The 18,373-nt window shown below is 39.2% G+C and overlaps 1 pseudogene; it reads left to right on the forward strand.

Annotated features, from left to right (window-relative positions):
* Positions 1-831, forward strand: LOC114023376 (annotated as a pseudogene).
* Positions 832-18,373: the final 17,542 nt, after the last annotated feature.

The raw sequence follows: 18,373 nt of genomic DNA on the forward strand, positions 1-18,373 counted from the left end.
ATGGCTGATTTCAAGGATCTGGTGTCAGATGAGGAGAAGGTACAGAAAGCTGCTAAATTTATCACTCACATTCCCCGAGGAGAATTTAATGAAGTATTTAATGATATCAGGTTCCTAATTAATAAGGACAATCTCCTCAGGGAAAGGATAGCTAGTGGATTTGACCTGTATAACAAAGATCAGTTCACCCAGTGAAGGTAATGATCAGGTCTTAATTGCAGAACATGGTGAACTGGGTAGTAGCAGATTTTTAGATCCAAGAAATAAAGTTTCCTTTAAGTTTGATCACTTATGGAAATAAGCAAGTGACCCCCAACCTGAGGACACAGATGGAGCTTTGAAGTCATGGAGGGAATCTTATGACAGTGCATTATATACAAGATCATTATTCCAATGTCTTCTATACTGTTTATGCTAAAATTAGAAATAGGCAGAAGACTATTATTGCTTGTATTGAAAGCCACAAATTTCAGTCTAAAAACTTCTAGAATGGTCATTGGAGAACAGAATGGAAATTTACCATAACACCACCTGGCTCAGGTGGTTGCAGTGCTAAAGATTCAGGTCCACTACTAGGAAGATGGCAATGTTCAGTTGATTAGTCATAAAGATGTACAGGATTCAGTAACTGTTACTTATGATGCCAAGGAACTTATTAAAATCATAGAATATGCCAAAAATGAGTATCAGACCTCGATTAATGAGAACTATCAAACAATGTCAGATGCCATATTCAAGGCCTTGCACTGGCAGCTTCCACACTCTGGCACCAAAATCAACTGGAACAAGAGGCTTAGACACAAGATTGCCAAAGAAATGCTAAATGCTTAAGGCTGAATGTGAAATTCTGCAATTGTAACATGCAAAGAAGAACAAGAACAAGAACAAAAAAGGAAAGGAAAAAAAAAGATTCAAAGTATGGTCTGTTAAGTTAGGTGGTTTATAAACAAGCATGGTATTTTGCTAAGGTTTTCAAAGTTAATGGGTGTTGTAGCCTCTTGGAATACTATTGAACCAACAGCATTGTCTTGATGGGTTTTTTTGGTGTGTCTGTGTGTGTGTATGTGTGTGTGTGTGTGTGTGTGTGTGTGTGTATGTGTGTGTGTGTGTGTGTGTGTGTGGTCTTTGCCATGCAACTTGCTATTGTGACTGTATCTACTTGCAGGATTTTTAAAAATTCATTTATTTTTAACATTGAAAAAAAGAAAGAGATATGTCCTAGAATTTATATACTGGTTAGAAAATTTCCTAGCCATGAAAGCCATCTCACAAACAGGCAGGTAATGTTTTCAATACTCTCCCACCCTTATGCTTAATAACATTTCTGGTACACCAGTGGTTTTTACTGATCAACCAATAGCTAAGGATGCTTTGCTGCAAGACATTTCTATATACATCTTTTCTCTTCTCACTGCTGATTGCCACTTAATGGCATCCTGGTAGCTGTAGAGTTTTAAATATTTGGAATGAGGTTTTTAAGGTCCCTTTGGTAGAAAAAAGGGGTTTTCTGGAAATTCCATAATGACCAGCTTCTCTGAGAGAAATTTGAGGGTTTTGTGTTATTGCTCATTTTTTAATCCAAAGACTTATACCATATTCCTTCCGAGTGAACTTGGTTGCTTTTTTCCTTTTCCAAAAATTCCTTTCCCCCTAATAACATGGTGTTATGGGCATCTGCATTTTTAGAATATAGTTACCCCATTTATATATTTTTTATATTCAAGAACTGCTGGCACAGTCTGAATGTAGAAGAAATTTTAAAACTTGAAAAATGCAGATGCCTAAGGAACAATAGGCATACTGTGCTTTAATGCTTTGCGGCAGGTTACTAGAGTTTGTACTATAAGAGTATTAATCAGACAAGTGCATAAATAAAAACAAAAAAGATTTGCATCAAAGTGAGAAGAATAACTTCTAAGTTGTTTCCTGTTTCTTAATGTACTTAGAGGGAACATTGGCAATTCACTCTAAATGGTTTGTAAAACTTGTTTGACATTCTCCTTCCATCCTGCCTGCCAAGAACTTAACTTAGACTGTGATGCCCCAAACCTTCCTGGAGGGTGAGTGAAGATATATGTTCCATAGCTCTCAAAACACAGAGACAACATGGATTTGCTATAGTTAGTATCAGAACTATGAATGGTGAATTCATTCTTCATTGTTTACTCTTAGGTGACCAGGCCTGAACATGAGGTCATTTTTTTTTTCAAACCAAGTGGTGTCTTCCTATCTTCAAATACACATTAAAGAACAGGATGTTCGTACTTACAGTGGCATTGTTTATATTTAGCAACACGGTTAAGCAAGAGTGTTCTCAAAGTGTCCCATTATTTATGTAAACTTTTTTCCCCCAAATAAAGTATATTTGTGTTATTTGACAGTCATATCTATCCATATTATAAAATCCTCTGTACCTACCAGTAGAAATAAAATGATTTTGTTCTTTAAAAAAATTAAGAACATTAACCAAATGAAAAAATGTTCAAAATCACTAATAATAAGAGAAATACAAATCAAAACAGTCCTGAGATTTTATCTCCCACCTAGCAATTTGGCAATAATGACAAAAGATACAAATAGTCTATGTTGCAGAGAGGGAGATTATGGGAAGCTAAGCACACTAGTGCATTGTTGGTAGAACCATGATTTAATATGACCAATTTGTAAAGTAGTTTGGAATTAATAAGTTGACTAAAATGTCCGTACTCTTTAGCCCAGAGATTCCACCACTAGACATATGCCTCAAGGAGGTCATTGATAAAAAGAAAGTCCCTATATTCACCAAAATATTTATTTAATTGGGGACTGGCTAAACAAGTTGTAGTACATGAATATAATAGAATATTACCATACTGTAAGAAAAGATGAATATGATGAATACAGAGAAGCACAGAAAGACTTAAATGAACTGATGCAGAGTGAAGCCAGCAGAGCCAAGAAAATAATATATAAATGGATACAATCAGAAATGAACATTACAAAATTACAAAGAATATTCATGAACCCAAAATAGAGATATGAGAAATCCTACACCCCCACACAACTCCTTTGCAGATATAGGAGGTATGGAACTCTGAATATGTTTTCATATTTTTTAATGTATCATTGTTCAGTTTTGCTAATTGTTTTTTCTCTACCTTTTTTTTCCTTAAAAAAATTACTCATTATATGGAATAGTTTTCTGGAAGGGGGGAGAAAAAGAGGAAAAAACACACAAACAATAGTATACAAACAAGTTCTATACAGGACAAATTGAAAATAATCAACAGAAGGAAGGTATTAGCATTAACAAGGATCAGGAAAAGCCTCTTGTAGAAGTGAGGATTTTAGCTGAGATTTGAAATCAGGGAAGTTAAGAGGTGGAAGTAAGGAGAAGAGAGAGAGTTCCAGGCATAAGGGATAACGAGTTAAAATGCCTGGAGTATATACGAATGTAATGGAATATTATTGTTCCATAAGAAATTATGAGAGGGCAGGCTTCAGAAAAACCTAGAAAGACTTATATGAACTGATGCTGAGTGAAATGAGCAGAAACATGAGAACATTGTACACAGCAACAGTAACATTGTACGATGAATAACTTTGGTAGACTTAGCTCTTCTCAGCAATGCAAGCATCAAAGACAACTCCAAAAGACTCATAATGGAAAATGATATCCACATCCAGAGAAAGAACTATGGAGTCTAAATGCAGATTGAAGCATGCTATTTGCTCTCTTTTTTGTTGTTGTTTCTTCTTTCTTGTGATTTCTCCTATTTGCTCTAATTGTTCTTTACAACATGGCTAATATGAAAATATGTTTAATATGAATGTATATGTATAGCCTATATCAGATTGCACGCCATTTTGGGGAGGAGGAGGGGGAAGGAGCGGGAGAAAATTTACAGCTCAAGTCTTATAGAAGTGAATGTTGAAAACTAAAAATAAATAATTTTTTGGAAATAAATAAAACAATAAAATGCCTGGAGTATAAAGATGGAGTGTCGAGTTTCAGGAAAAGCAAGGACAGCAGTATCACTGGATTGCAAAGTACATGGGAGGGAATAAGAAATCCACGAAGACTAGAAAGGTAGGAAAGGATCAGGTTTTAAAAGCCAAACAGAGGATTTTATATTTGATCCTAAAGGCAATTGGGAGCCACTGGAGTTGTTTGAATGAGGGAGTGGAGGATGGAATAAGATGGTCAAATTTGTACTCTAGGAAGGCCAATTCAATAAATGAAAGGAGGATAGCTTAGAGTCGGAGAGATTTGAGGCAGAAAGACCAATCAGCAGTCAATTGAAATCATCCAAAAGGCATGAAGTGAAGAAGGCCTGGACAAGGGTGGTAGAAATGTCTGAGAGAGAAAAGGGCATATACTAGAGATGTTGTAAGGATAGAAACAACAGGACGTGGCAACCAATTAACTATTGGGGGAATGAGGGAGGTGAGAAAGAGTAAAGAGTAATTGAGCATTTCAGCTATTCTGTCAACCTGTGTGACTAAATGGTGGTACTCTTCAAATTAATAAGGAAGTTAAGAAGGGAGAGGACTTAGGGGGATCAAAGAGTTCTGTTTTGGACATGCTAAGTTTAAGATGTCTACTAGACATCTAACTCAAAACATCCAGTAAATAGTTGGAAATTTCAGACTTGAGGCCAGGAAAAAGGTAATGGCTGGATAAATAAATCTGAGAATCATCTGTATAGAGATGATAGCCACACAGCTAGGAATTGGCAGAACCAGGAGTTGAATCCAGACCTTCTGATTCCAAAATCCCGTTTTCTTTCCATGCTGCCTCCAGTATAGAAAACAAGCCATAATTAGCATGTGGCATTTAAGACTCTTTGGGGAAATACTCACAAAACTGTTAAATCAGGTCTACTCAGCACAAAGTGAAATGAAGGCATGGACTAGTCTCTTGGATAATTCAAGGAGTTTGAGGGAACAAGGCAAACATCACTTTTTATTGAGTTATCTGGGCAAAACCTAGAAAGATAGGATTGGAAAAAATATTTCTGGTTGTTGTGGCTGCGTGGCCATTAACCAGGAATTCTATTAAAACTCCAGAGAAGGAGAATTACACATCTCTTCTTAAAAACTTATTTTTAAAGGTGCCAACCACAGAACAAAAATGAGTTTGAAAATATATGGTGAAATTCCGTGTTCTTGAATGCTAAATTTAAGTATAACCTCCACTTTTTATGTGACAGCAGAATTAGATAAGACCATCTAGAAAATGACATCTTTGTAAACTTAAACTATTGGCCTCACAACCATGATAAGCATGTGTTCTGCATTTCTGGAACAGTCTCAATTCAATATTCAGTCCCATTAGCCCCATAAAACATTTAAACGTTCTGGAAGTCCTAGTATTTCAGTGAGTAGTAACTACATGAGTTGGAAGGCTAGTACATTGAATTAATGTTGTTGTTTAGTCATTTTTCAGTTGTGTCCAACTCTTCATGACCCCATTTGGGATTTTCTTGGCAAAGATACTGGAGTAGTTTGTCATTTCCTTTTCCAGCTCATTTTATAGATGAGGAAACTAAGGCAAACATGGTTATGTGTCTTGTCTAGGGTCACACAGCTGATAAGTATCTGAGGCCAGATTTGAACTCAGGAAGATGAGTCCAGGCCCAGCACTCTATCTACCATACCACCTAGCTGTTCCACTGAATTGATACATCAGTATGTGTGTTTATGCACACATAGATACATACACATATACATACATATATACATATATACACAAACTGTTGTTCTGTGTTCTTGAAGAGGACCAAAATGACACCACCACCTTAGAGTTAAGTTACAATGAATCTGACGGTGGCTGATCAGACCCATATGAGCTTGGAATGTTCTACCACAGGTTGGGCACAAATAGTCCACGTGAACCTTTGAGGTGGATTCTCTAAGTTTGCGCATCTTGCATTTCTTTTGAGTTATTTCAATTCTGCTTTGCTCATAGAGCACCATACCATCAATGATGTGGGCACGCCATACTGGACAGTCTTGTGCCAGTGCCTCCAATGATATGCAATCAATTTCAAAGTTCTTAAGAGAGACTCTGAGAGTGTCCTCGTATCACTTCTTTTGACTACCATGTGAGCACTTGCCCTGTGTGAGTTTTCCATAAAATAATCTTTTAGGCAAGCACACATTTGACATTCAAACAACATGGCCAACCCATTGTAGTTGCACTCTCTGCAGTAGAGTTTGAATACTTAGCAGTTTGGTTCAAGAAAGGACCTCAGCATCTTCTATCTTATCTTACCAGGTGATCTTCATAATCTTCCTAAGACAATTTAAATGGAAGCAATTTAGTTTCCTGGCATGGCACTGGTACTGCCCAGGTTTCATAGACATTCAACAAAGAGGTCAGCACAGCAGCTCTGTAGATCTTCAGTTTGGTAGGCAGTCTAATACCTCTTCTCTCTCACACTTTCCATTAGAGCCTCCCAAACTGAGCTAGCTCTGGCAATGCATGCATCAACCTCATTATCAATGTGTACGTTCCTAGGTAAGATAATATGACTTATCCATAGCATTCAAAGCTCCATTTGCTTTAACCAATGGTTCCATATATGGGCTGTGTGGTGCTGGTTAATGAAGTACCCGTGTTTTCTTGGTGTTAATTATTAGGCCAAAACTAGTACAAGCAGAAGAGAAATGATCCATACTTTGTTGCATCTCAGCTTCAGAAGCTGCCTTAAGTGCATAATCATCTTTGAACAAAAAATCATGCAGGGGCACCTAGGTGGAGCAGTGGATAGAGCACTGGCCCTGGAGTCAGGAGGACCTGAATTCAAATCCAGCCTCAGACCAAACACTTGACATTTACTAGCTGTGTGACCCTGGGCAAGTCACTTAACCCCAATTGCCTAAAAAAAAAAAATTATGCACCAAAATTCCCTCCACTTTAGTCTTGTCTTGTGGCATTTTCAAGTTAAATAATTTACCCATTTTAGTCCTTGTTGAAGGCATCCAACAACATCGCTGAAAACATCATGCTAAAAAGCATGAGGGCAAGCATTCACTCTATTAGTGATGTGGAAAGTGCAAAATATTGTCCATTATCCAGAACCCATTCAGGCATGAAACTGACATACAATACTGATGAACCTCTCTGGGCAAATAAATTTGTCATAATTTTCCACAAGCTCACATGACTGACAGTATCAAAGGTCTTGGTTAGAACAACAAATGTTGCATACAGACCTTTGTTCTGCTCCTGGTATTTCTACTGGAGTTGTCAGAAGCAAACATCATATTGACCTTTTGGCCTTTCTGAAGCCACACTGACTTTCAGGTAGATGACCATCTTCCAGGTGAAGGATCAGACTATTAAGGAGGACCCTGGCAAGAATCTTGACAGCAATAACTAAGAGAGAGACCCCCTTGTGATTGTCACAGGACAACCAATTTCCTTTTCCTTTATAGAGGTGGTCAATGGAGACATCTTTGAACTCCTATAGGATAACCTCCTCTTGCCATATAACCCAGAAAATTTCAGCCACTTTTTGTATGAACAATCGACTTTCCCCTCTCCCCCTCCCACCTTGGAAATCTCAACTGGAATAGAATCAGCACCAGGTGTTTTGCTACATGAAAGGAATCTAATGGCATCCACAACTTCTTCTTCAGTCGGAACTTCAGCTATGGAGGAACTTCAACCTGAGACAACAGCCAATGGCTTTAGCATTGATTGATGACAGTCTGTTGAGAACTCTATGGAAGCGTTCAGCCCATCTCTCTAGGATCATGTCCTTATCACTAATCAATGTGGCTCCATCAGCACTGAGTAGCTGAGATACACCATAGGTCTTTGGACCACAAATAACCTTTAAGGTGTCATAAAAGCACTTTGGTTGTCACTATCAACATAAAACTGAATTTCATCTGCCTTCTTACTGAGCCAAGAATCCTGCATCTAAGTTTTGTTCGTACTTTACTTTTGATTGAATTAAATGCTGCCTTCTTAGAGATGGATAAATTATCCTACTGGTAAATCCTGTGGAGTTCTCATTTTTCATTTAGCAGCTGCTGAATTTCCCCACCATTCTTGTCAAACCAGTCTTGATGTTTACGAGTGTTCTGACCTAGATGAACATGCAGTGCTGTACACCAAGTCTCTGAAATCTGCCCATTCCTTTTCTGCTCCACTGTTGCCAAATGTGTGTTGGCTCAACATTCCCTCTAAGTTAGCAACAAATTGTTCCCACTCAGAGAAGCACTCTAATCTGTTAATATTAAATCTTCTAGTAGTCATTTTGCCTTAGGGTGGCCACTTTTGTTGAATGTGAATATTTAGCTTGGAGAGGATAAGTCTATAATCAGTCCAACACTCTGTGCCATACATTGCCTTCGTCATTCTCACATCCTGTCCCTTCCTTACAATCACATAGTCTATTAAATGCCAATGTTTGCTGCAAGGGTGGACTGAAAGACAGTGCTGGCGATGAGAAGGTCATGAGATGCACAAGTCTTCAGTAGTAAGTGACCATTGCTGTTGCTGTTTCCAACTCTATTCCTTCCAAGGACTGCCTGCCATGTCTGGTAGTCTGACCTTACTCTAACATTAAAGTATCCCAGAATTATAAGCTTGTTCTCTTTTGGCACATTGATGATAAGGGTCTCCAGGTCTTCATAAAATTTTTCTTTGACCTCATCAGGGTTTGTCATGGTGGGAGCATAGACACTGATGATGGTGGCATGGTGTTTTCCTGCAGGTGACACTCTCATTGTGATGAATCTGTACACTCCTTTCGGTAGGCACATAAATATCTTGTCTAGATTAGTTTTGATTGCAAAACCTGCACCAGCTTCATGGTGCTCCCCTTCACTGTGGCCACTCCAGAAAAATATGTATCCACCTCCAACTTCAGTAAGCTGGCCTTCATTTGCCAGCCTTGTTTCACTCAGGGCTGCTATTTGGATGCAATACCTGCTGAGTTCTCTTGCAACAAGAGCTGTCCATCTTTCAGGTCTCCTAGAAGTGCTGTCTAAAAGTGTGTGCACATTCCCTGTACCAATGGTGAGTGGAATCATCTTTGCAGAAGTTTTTGTATATTTTTTTGTGTTTCAACCACAAAGTGGGATCCCCACCTGCTGCACTAATCAGGCCAGGTTGGGTAAGCAGACAATTTTGGGGCACCTTTTCAAGCCCCTTCCTCAGGAGGTAAGCATTGTGATCCTTAAAAGGCTGCTCAGACACCCAGGGGGCTGCTGAATCCTGCTGCTACTTCCAGTGAGAAGACGACCCTATAGCCTGGGCCACCTGTGTGCAGGGTTATGACTACAGCCCCCAGTATATCCATACCTGCTGCTTTGTCACTTGTCTGTCTCCACAGGACTTTGAGATAGGTAAAAGTGGTAAAATGGTATGCATACCTAAGTTGAATTTAAGTGAGGCATAGTTGCACAAATTCGTTGGCCTCACTCTCTGTTTCAGAGTCATCACAGTCCAGTGGCAGGGAAGAGTTAAAAGTTAAGGTGATGGCTTGAGATGCAGTGGATGACCTTGGCATCCTTAGTGTCTAATCCAGCTCTAAGCACTCCATGGCACCTGCTTCAGCTGCCTTCATGGCCATTGGAACAAATTGTTCTCATCTGCTCATTCTACCAGGGGAAATCTTCATATGCTTGGAGTAGACTAGATGCTATTTGTATGTGATATCTGTGGAGTTCCGTTGCAACAAGAGCTGTCCATCTTTCAGGTCTCCTGGATTATGGGCTGTCTACAAGTGTGTGTACATTTCATGTACCAATGGTGAGTAAAATCATCTTTGCAGAAGTTTTTGTGCATTTGTTTTTCAACTGCAGTGTGGGCTCCCCACCTGCCATGGTAATCAGGCCAGGACTGGAGTAGACACCAATGGTTTTGAGACCCCTAAGTTACCCTCAGTCTGGTTTAACCTGTCTGCCGAAACAGTTTACCGGGGTGTGGCCACTGTGCATGCTACAGCTTCTTGGAGCCAGAGGTGAGAGTTAGATGGAACAGATGAACACCAAAGGTGGAAAGCAGCCCTGAAAAGGGCTCAGCATCCCTCACACCAGAGGTGCTAGTCTTCCCTGAACACACCCTACACACACACATACACACATCTGGGATAAGTATTGCAGATGGACAATGGGTTGGGACAAGAATTTAATAGGGGAAGAAAATGTACTAGACTGCATTTGGGAAATTATCTAGATAACTTTTAATGATCTCAATTTACTCCTCTAAACAGAAAACCACCTAAAAAATACACATGCAAATATTATCCAGTAGAACCTTACAGTCTCCAAAGAATCCAACCCAAAGAGTATATGGTGGGCACAATTCACTTTTAAATTATTTCCAACCATAACCCTTGGACAGGTAGTACAGGCACTTCAGTAAAGTGGCAAGAATAAAAGATAACAAATGAATAGCCCCCAGTGATTCTCTGATGGCCATAAAATATTTCTTAAAAAGCCTAGAGGAAGGGTTCTACAGTATTTTGAAGGATCTATGGATGAACATTGACAAGAATCACACAGAATAAGAACACATGGCTGGGGTGTGATCTGCATGGAAGAAGGGAGTAGATGTGTTGATGAGGTCAGGGATTCAATGAAAAATAAGAAGTAACTAATGAAAATCTTAATACAGACTTGGGGAGGTTCAGAATACCAACTGTCTAATACAAAAAAAAAATGGTGCTCACAAAAAAGACTGCAAAGAAAGTCAGCTGTGCTGAGGGGAGATACAAACACAAGACAGTCAGGGAAAGTGGTGGAATCCGGGCAGGTCTGCTGGGTTCCCAGGTGGAAATAGGAACCTTGATGGGGTCTCTGCTAAAGAATGGAACACCCTCTCCCCCAGACCAGTAAATTGTGCTGGGTTTTTAAAGGATTCTTATCTGGGTCTAGCAGTACCAGGCCTTTTTAGCAGAGTAACTCAGTTTTTCTGTCAGGGGCTTTTCAGCTTCCCTGGAGTTTGTTGGTTCAGCTGATCAGGGAAGCTACTGTACTCCTTTGTTGTTTGACTGTGATCAATTCTACATGACTCCATGGACCATAGCGCGCCAATATAATCCATGAGGTTTTCTTGGCAAGGACAGTGGAGTGATTTGCCATTTCCTTCTCCAGTATTGTATTCTAGGGTGAATCATTTCAGAAAGTATTACAGTAATATGTCAATAAATTGAAAACCCAAAAATGATAGATCATCTTAAGGCTGAATCAACATTCTCTCTCTCCCTCTCTCTCTCTCTCTCTTTCTCTCTCTCTCTCTCTCTTTCTCTCTTTCTCTCTCTATCTCTCTCTCTCCACACACACACACACACACACACACACACACACACACACACACACACATATTATGTAAAAGTAGCTCAGTTGGTAGTGGGATCTTTCCCCTTTCTCCTCCCAAAATGAATGGTGTTCTCTGAGGGCTTTCACAGATAGAAAACCCTTCCCTTTCTTTTAGGTGGGGTTGTAAACTAACCAAGCATGTTGATAGCCTTTGAAAATTGGAATAACATTGTACAGTGGCTTGAGAAAGATTTTTCAATACTTAAGTGAAATAAATAGGAAGAAAATAAAATTCTTTATCCAAGTCCTGGCCAAGTGGGTGTGTTCCCTCTGGTGGCTGACATCCCGCAGGGTTGTTAGAAGCAGAAAAGACATCCAGATTTCTAGGCCCGTGTCAGAAACAATTGAGACAGACTCTCTTGAAGTTGTAAAGTGACAGGGCCCTTGTCGTCTAAGCAGGATTTTTTTTGTTTGAGGACAAAAGCTGGCAGGGATGGTAGCAGAGAGGATTCACTTCAGCAGAAGGAACCCCCTGGTCAGGGAAAACTGTATGTCTTATTGGACAGGTAAAACTCTGAAGGTTTCCCAAGTGATAATAAAGACTGTTCACAATGACAAAAATTTTCAGGGTTTTGTCTAATTTTGAAGGATTTGGGCAGTTCCTTGACAAAAGACAACAGGACAATTAAGAAATGAGGAAGCTAGGAGTAGTAAGGAATAGTAGGAGGCATTACAGCAGAAAGTGGTACCTAGGAACACCTGTTGGAATAAGTGGAAAATGAAGAAGAGTAAATGTTGCAGCATCTTTGGGGAGCAAGGAGAAACTACAGAGGCAGGTAGGTGGCTCAGTGCACAGTGTGCTCATCTTCCTGAGTTCAAATCTGGCCTCAGACACTTACTAGCTGTGTGACCCTGGCCAAGTCACTTCACTCTGTTAACCTCAGTTTCCTCATCTGTAAAATGAGCTGGAGAAGGAAATGGCAAACCACTCCTGTATCTTTGCCAGGAAAACCCCAAATGGGGTCATGAAGAGTCGTACACAACTGAACAGCAACAGAAACTACAGAGATAAAGGAAGTAGAGTATCCAAGGCTTTGACTCATACAACAAACATTTAATCAATATCTACTGTGTGAAAGGTATAATGCCAAGAACAGAGTAATACAACAGCTAGCAATGATATAGAGCTTTAAGGTTTGTAAAGTGTTTTACACTTTATTTTCTCATTTGAAGTTTACAACAACCCTGAGAGGTATTATTGTCCCCATTTTACAGACAAGAAAACTGAGGCTGTGAGATTAAGTAACTTGCCCAGGGCCACAAGGCCAGTAGGAGTCTGGAAAAAAAAAAATGTTGCACTGGTACAGTAGACGTAACCAAATAAGGTTGTTCTGCTACTCAATAATTAAGTGACAGCTCTATGCAAAGAACTCTGAAATATCTCTGAAAAGAACACAAAAGTTCTTTTGAATTTACTTTCGGACAATGTAGGTACCAGGCACTAAAACTTATTAAACTGAATCATGGTTAAATTTAAGAGTATCCACAATCCCCAAGATGCACTCCTGAAATTATTGTAGCTCCTCTCTCCCCCCAAAAAAGAATCTGAATAGGGCAAATAGGACACACTTGTGTTCTGGTTACACAGGTTTTCAATACACACATGAAGACTAGTCCCAAAGGCTGAATCTCAGCTCAGATTGAATTCCTCGGTTTATCTCTGTGATATAGCTTCAGGGATGCTAACTGGCACTGACCCAACAAAACATTTGCCAGAAATACACAGGAAGACTTGCTTGCTTCTCCATTGCCTTTCTCTTTCTGGTTGAGTTCAAGAGCCAGAGTACTTAATGCCTCGAAAGGTTAGAATATGGAAAATGGTGCTGTTGCTTAAATGTCCTCCCGAATTGTTTAATTTTCATATTTTAAGGGATAGATTATTACCTGATTACCTGAGTAGGTAAGGGCTTTTATCACCTGATGTTGGGGAAATGGACTAAATGACTTCTCATTTGAATAAAAAGATTATGGTTGTGTTTTTCTACCTGCTGGTCTTTTCCATCTCATGGATTCACCCATTTAAGGCCTCCCAATTGTTCAAGTAGCTTCTGTTTCACATATTCTATGAAAACCTTATCAACAGTCAAAATATAGAATAAACTATGTATATTACTTGAATGTTCCTGAAGTCTATCACTCCCCATTCAGGACACCTGAAATTCTCTAATTAGCAAGTCATTCCTTCCAGGTAAGCATTTCTCTTTTGAAATCTAGATATTCCTGAAAGGATTAATATGCTAAGTCCTGAACACTTTGACAGCTATTCATCAGATATCTTTCTTTCAACCTCACTCCAAAAAGATAAGTGGGGAGGGAAAGGTGTGAGGAACATTTTGAGAAAAGCTAAACAAATTGTAGTGTGTGAATTTAACAGAACTCTGCTTTAGTAAACAGAATTGGGAATTTGGAGAAGCATGATAAGATACATATGCATTGATTCACAGTGAAAGGAGCAGAACCAGGAGTACAATTCACCCAGTCATAGAATAATGTATGAAAGGACCCTGAAAGGCAGCTGAAAGCAGATTAATTCTAGCTGTTGATCTTGATGGCACCCATTTCCTTCCTCTTGGTAGAGAAGCGGAGGATTGTGGGTATAGAATGTACATTGTCAGGTTTTTTTCTGTCTTTTTTGCTAAACTTTGCTAAATTAAGCTCTAATTTTCTTTGTTACAAAGGAGGGTTCGGTGTGAAAGCATATTTTGGGAAATTGTTGTAGTGTTAAAAAAAATAATAAAAATGTCAATAACATATTTTTAAAATAAAAAAAAAAGTAGAGGGAATTCAGGTCTCTGAAGCCAGTGGGTGAGGAATAGAGACTGAAAATTGTATGGGATAGAGAAATAGCATAGCTATTGGCTAGTTGCCCACATGAGCAGAGGTGCATTTGGTCAGGACATGGCATACCAGGGCGGAGTTCTGGTAGTTTTTCTATTTAGTTGATCTACTACAATTACATATCTCACTAGGACAAAGGCTAATGAGCCAATCTCCCAGTATGTATTTCAGTTCTGCTTCTCTTTCTGGGTTTTTAGGGCTCCAAGTCTCTCTTACCACATGTATTTTGTTGTTGTCATTGTTGTTGTTCCTTCATCTGAAGAAGTCTCTTTTGGTTCAGTCTATGTCTGTGTCCTTTGGTTTGTGTTTGTTTCTTGTTGGTTTGGGTTTTCTTTTTTGGTCTAGATCTATGATTTCCTCCTAGTGAGGAACTTTCCTCCTCTAATGCAGACCTGCAATTTGTATGTAGTTGTGTGGGGTGTTTGTGACCCCTAAAATGGTCAAATCAGAGACTTTTTCTCAAAAAAGGCAAAAAGAAGTTTTCTTGCTTTCTCATGAGAAAGGACACTCCCAGCATCTGCTCAAGATGGCTCCAGCCAGGGTGTGCGTCGGAGTGTCTTGTAAAGCAGAATATATATACCCTATCCGCAATGTCCCCACCCTAACCCCCTTCCCCTCAACCCATTGGCTGGGTATATTAGGGGCACAATCTATTAGAGGAATTCTAACTTCTATGGAAGGAAGTTCAAAACAAGTTAGAGGGGAGTGGTCTCTTTGCACAACCAGAACATCCGGTTTAGCCACATGGAACATCCGCTTTAGCCAGAATGTGCTGCAAGGTATCTGGGTGCAGTCTCGCAACAGTCATAAGTATGAAAAGTAACTGAGGTCGGGGTTAGTTCATTTCCCTGAGGGGGCTTCACCCTATATTATCCCATTCACTTCCTTATTTTGTTTACATATTTGTGTAAACCAATAAACCAAGAAATCAATTAATCAATAACCTAATCTCCCCCTGTCATCTTTTCTTATCAATTCTGTGGGAACCAAACTGTTAGCATTCCTCACATAATATAGAGTCTTAGAGAGTTGCTGGGGAGCCAGTGAGGGTTTAAGTGTCTTGTCCAAGGTTACCCAATCAATCATCAATCAATCAACATTAATTAAGCACCTGCTATGTGTCAGACACTCTGCTAAGGTCTGGAGACACAAAGACAGTCTCTGCCCTCAAGGAGTTTACACACATGCATATATACACACACATACATATATGTATACATACACATATATATGTGTGTGTATAGAGAGAGACAGAGACAGAGACAGAAATGGAGAGCACTGTATACAAGGTAAATAAGAAATAATTAAAAGAGGAAAAGCAATGTAATTAAGACAACCTGCGTGAAAAACAACCCCTTAGTGATTATCCTATCTGCATACCTTTATAAGGTGCTTGTGTCTCACTTATCCTATTTCTGAATGTGATCAAGTTTAAAAATCTGTTCCCTACTTCTGTGTGTCCTCATTCAAAATTGAACCATCATTTTCATTTTTGGTAGCAGGATCTCTAGCAGGCAAAGTAAAAGTATATGCAAATGACACGCTGAACAATATCATTCAACAGGATTAAGTGAACAAAAGATAAATGTTCAAGGAAACTAATGAGGGAAAGTTTTAAATTCACAGAATATACTAAAACAGGAATCTAGTTTTCATTAGTTGCCAACATGTTATCTTCTGCAACTACTTCCTTATAAGGGATTCATGAGATGACAATGCTGTGTGGGCAGAGGAAAAGTCAGCTTTGATAGGATTGTGACACTGATACTGCCAAGCCCCCCCTCATTCCACCCCTACTCCCCCTCTGCGTACAGAATTACCCAGAGTTCAGATCAGTTCCCGAGAGCTGGTTTCAGGGGACCTACCCCCAAACAATGTATTCTTTTGATCCTTGAGGATTTTTTTCTTTGGCCGGGTCTAGTATTAAAAAGTTTCTTGGGTGGAGTACACCCATTTCTTAACGATGAATTCTTTGTCAAAAGTCTACTTGTGCTGTTTTAGCATCTAAATGTGCTTTTCTTACGAAGAAAAAAAGGTACACTCTGAAAGAGTACTTGAGGTCCTGTTCATGGAGTTCTATTTACAAGCTATTATTTTCTTGCTATAGTAATTAAGATAAGGTTTTACTATTGTTTAAAAGAAAAGCAGCAGAGGAATATTGTCATAAATTTCAATGTGTATGTCAAGCAAGGATCTATGACCTTGTAGAGAGTCTTCAATCTTAAATTTTCAAAGCATTTTATAAGGAGATATATATATATATAGTTTCTGAGACTCTCTACTTTTAAGGTGAGAAAACTAAATTATGGAATGGCTAAATGATTTCACATCATAAGATTTCAGAATTGGAAGAGATTTTTGAGGTCAGCCAGTCCAATACCCCTCATATTATAGATAAGGAAACTGAGGCCAGGGGTTATACATGTAGTAAGTAACAGAGCTGGGATTTCAAATTAGGGTCTTCTGACTACAAGTTGAGTGTAATTTTGAAACTTGACAACAACAACAACAACAAAAAAAAGACTTTAGGAAATATTTAGGAACTGGCAGCAGGGGAAGACTTTTTGAAACAGGTAACTTACTTCTCCCTGGTTTTCCTTTGATCTCAGGTAATGACTCACACTAAGTATGAGACTGGGAGCCTGTAACATAGATATAATCTTCTTCCCTGAAACCAGCATGATAATAGTGCTTCTCCTGTAATTTTTCTTTTTCTGTTTCATTTTTATTTTTTCCACTTTCTTTTTTCTCTTGATAATTAATTTTTCTTTTTCTTTAAAAATAAAATATTTTTTCAGTCAACGAAAATATGACCTTTCTCACCCCACTTCCAATGAGAAAGTAAGCAAAATAAAACCCCTATAAAAATATGTATAGTCAAGCAAAAAAAAAAATCCTGCAATGGTCACGTCTAAATAAAATGTCTCAGTTTGCACTCTGAGTCCATCACCTCTCTATCAGGAGCTAGGTAGCACATTTCATCATGAATCATCTAGAATCCTGGCTGGTCATTGTACTGATCAGAGTTCCTAAGAGTAAATAATTTCGAAAGGCAAAACTTCAAAGAAATAAAGAATAAAAAATTATTATATTTATGCACCCTCCTTCATACAAAGGTTATTCTTCCATATCCAATTTAACCCAGGAGGAATTTAGTAAGTTCAGTGGACTACACATATGATCCATGTTGCGCGCTTCCATTATTTGTGAAATTTGTGATGGGAGGAATTGTTTCTTGCCTTTTTCCATATCTTCAGTGAGTGGCACAGTTACTAGCACATGTGACTGTTGTTCAGTCATGTTCAACTCTTTGTGGCCTCATTTGGAGTTTTCTTGGCAAAGATACTGGAGCGGTTTGCCATTTCCTTCTCCAGCTCATTTTACAGACGAAGAAACTGAGGCAAACAGGGTGAAGTGACTTGCCCAGGGTCACACTGCCAGTAAGTGTCTGAGGCCAGATTTGAGCTCCTATCTTCCTGACTCCAGCCAGGCCCAGGACTCTACTGAACCACCCAGCTGAAGAATCAGGAAGACCTAGGTTCAAATCCTGTCTCATACACTTAAAAGCTGTGTGACCCTGGGCAAGTCACTTAAACTCTCTATGCCTCAGTTTCCTCATCTGTAAAATGGAGATAATAACAGCACCTACTTCACCGGGTTGTTGTGAGGACCAACTGAGGCTATATACAAGGCTTTGCAAACTTTAAAGTGCTGTATATAAATGCCAGCAATTTATCATTATTATCATTTATTATTATTAGTCCCTTATGGAACTCATAGTCTAATAGGGGTATATGACACAAACAAGTAGCTTTAGTATCAACTAATATATAAGTACACAAGAGATATGCAAAAAGGGACCCTGTGAGGGCTGAGAGGGGAAATGTCATCACTGTCTTGAGAAGCAGACAGATAAGCAGAGAGTGGGTGAGGGATTCACCAGACAAAGAAAGGGAAAGAAGGAAGGTTTTCCCAGTCCTGGAGAACCTCCAAGACCCCTTATCAGTTTGGTCCTTGCGGGTCCTTGTTATTCTTTATCCATGGAGTTTCACTGGGGCTCCCCTGCTTTATGACTGCTGGGCTGGAGGGTGGCATTTTCTCCTGGGTGTGGTGGTGGTGCCTAGGTCCTAGGTTTTAGGTCCTAGTTTATCTCTTCTCTGCTCTGGGTCTCCTCCCACCTACTCACTTTCTTTAGTTGCTATTCTACTATAGC

The sequence above is a fragment of the Vombatus ursinus genome, unplaced genomic scaffold, assembly GCF_900497805.2.
Source record: "Vombatus ursinus unplaced genomic scaffold, bare-nosed wombat genome assembly UNPS02014818.1, whole genome shotgun sequence".
NCBI classification, from domain to species: domain Eukaryota; kingdom Metazoa; phylum Chordata; class Mammalia; order Diprotodontia; family Vombatidae; genus Vombatus; species Vombatus ursinus.